Source organism: Populus alba, unplaced genomic scaffold, assembly GCF_005239225.2.
Source record: "Populus alba unplaced genomic scaffold, ASM523922v2 scaf49, whole genome shotgun sequence".
Classification (NCBI taxonomy): domain Eukaryota; kingdom Viridiplantae; phylum Streptophyta; class Magnoliopsida; order Malpighiales; family Salicaceae; genus Populus; species Populus alba.
Window position 1 is genome coordinate 5,001 of NW_027340185.1, and position 2,500 is coordinate 7,500.

Here is a 2,500-nt window from a genome sequence, read left to right on the forward strand (position 1 = left end):
GGCAGCGCGCATGCGCGGCCAGCGACGTCGGGCTGGCCCCAGCAGCGCCTAGCCTCTCCCGCGCGGGGGGCAGGCAAGAGCGCAGGGGCCCCGGGCCCGAAGGCAGCCCCCCCGCGGGCAAGACAGCAAGCCAGCGGGGGCTGTCCGCGCTGCCGATTTTTCCCACTGCTGGCATCGCTGCCGCTGCCCCGGGCCCGAAGGCAGCCCCCCCGCGGGCACGACAGCAAGCCAGCGGGGGCTGTCCGCGCTGCCGATTTTTCCCACTGCTGGCATCGCTGCCGCTGCCCCGGGCCCGAAGGCAGCCCCCCCGCGGGCACGACAGCAAGCCAGCGGGGGCTGTCCGCGCTGCCGATTTTTCCCACTGCTGGCATCGCTGCCGCTGCCCCGGGCCCGAAGGCAGCCCCCCCGCGGGCACGACAGCAAGCCAGCGGGGGCTGTCCGCGCTGCCGATTTTTCCCACTGCTGGCATCGCTGCCGCTGCCCCGGGCCCGAAGGCAGCCCCCCCGCGGGCACGACAGCAAGCCAGCGGGGGCTGTCCGCGCTGCCGATTTTTCCCACTGCTGGCATCGCTGCCGCTGCCCCGGGCCCGAAGGCAGCCCCCCCGCGGGCACGACAGCAAGCCAGCGGGGGCTGTCCGCGCTGCCGATTTTTCCCACTGCTGGCATCGCTGCCGCTGCCCCGGGCCCGAAGGCAGCCCCCCCGCGGGCACGACAGCAAGCCAGCGGGGGCTGTCCGCGCTGCCGATTTTTCCCACTGCTGGCATCGCTGCCGCTGCCCCGGGCCCGAAGGCAGCCCCCCCGCGGGCACGACAGCAAGCCAGCGGGGGCTGTCCGCGCTGCCGATTTTTCCCACTGCTGGCATCGCTGCCGCAGAGTGTGCGTAGCCTCTCCCGCGCGGGGGGCAGGCAAGAGCGCAGGGGGGCAAGGCCCGAAGGCAGCCCCCCCGCGGGTAAGATAGCCAGCCAGCAGGGGCTGTCCCCGCGTCAGCCCCCGTTGCGCAGCGCGGCATGGAAATCATTGCCGCGCGCGCGCGCGCCCAATCGCCCAAGAGCCCAAGGGCCCCCAAGGGCCCCAGGCCCTCAGGCCCCAGCGCCCCAGCGCCAAGCGCAGACGCGGGCGCGGGCGCGGGCGGGCGCGCGCGTGTGATTTTTATAGGGCGGTGGTCGGAATCGGGTCGTCGCCGGCCGGAAAACGGGTCATCGATGGCGGCGTTACTTCGGGCCGTGAGGCCCCCCACGTGTGTAGCAGCAGCTCGCAAATCCCCCGCGGCAGGCCTATGGGCGCCAGCCAGCGCGCCCCATGGCCAGTCGGGGGGCACCCCCCTAAAGAGCTATAAGTGTTATTGCAGCTCTGGCAGGGGCAGACACTACTAGGTCCCAGCTGTCACCCCCCCTCTAAAAAATTCATTTCTTGGTATTTTGAGCTGAAATTTTGCACATAGGTTGGCAAAAATCCAATCCACCTTTATAAATTTTCCCAGATTTTTTCGAGGTCGGGAAGTATTTTTTTTTATTTTCCTACCATTAAAAATCAAGGAAATACGCAAAAATAGGAACCGGCCCGGAATGACCCCAAATTCGGCTGGCAGCCTCACAAAAATATGGCTGATTTTACTGGATTGATTTCACGTGGAAAGCATGACGTTTTCTTGGCGGGATGCGGGAAAACCGGCAGCGCGCATGCCGCGGCCACCGGAGGAGCCCCGGGAAAACTCTTGCTTTCACGGTCTTGGCCTCCCCTCACCACCATGGCCGGCCTCTAATCCCCCCCATCAGCAGTTGTGGCCGATAGGGCAGTGATTTGAACGACGCCGCCGGGTAATCGCACCCGGCCGACGCGGGGAGGAAGAGATCTCTTCTTCCAAGATAGCGAACAACACATCGGGAGTTATGTTGATAGGGCAGAGAATTGAATGACTCGTTGCGGGCAGCCAGCTGATAGGGCCTCCAGCTGCACAAATCCGCGCTGCCGATTTTTCCGACGTTGCCGATTTGTCTGAACAGCCCCTCGTTCGTCCGCGCTGCCGATTCCAACACTGCCTGCTGTGTCTGAACAGCCCCTGTTTCGTCAGCGCGTCCCCTTGACGAATTTTCCTGCCTGGCCTCGACAGCCCAGCGTCCAGCCCGTGTTCGTCAACAAATCTGCGCTGCCGATTTTCCCCGACGGGCCTCCAGCTGCGGATCTCCGCGCTGCCGATTTTTCCCACTGTTGGCATCGCTGCCGCTGCCTAGGCCCCCAGTCTTTTTCGTCACGCCTAGGACTATAAACAGTCCAGACTCATCGCCAGCACCGGCTGCCGATTCTGCCGACTTCTCCAATTTCGTCGGCGCTGCCGATTCCAACACTGCCCGCTGTGTCTGAACAGCCCCTGCTTCGTCAGCGCATCCCCTTGACGATTTTTCCTGCCTGGCCTGGACAGCCCAGCGTCCAGCCCATGTTCGTCAAAAAATCTGCGCTGCCGATTTTTCCCACTGTTGGCATAGCTGCCACTGCCCCAGTGT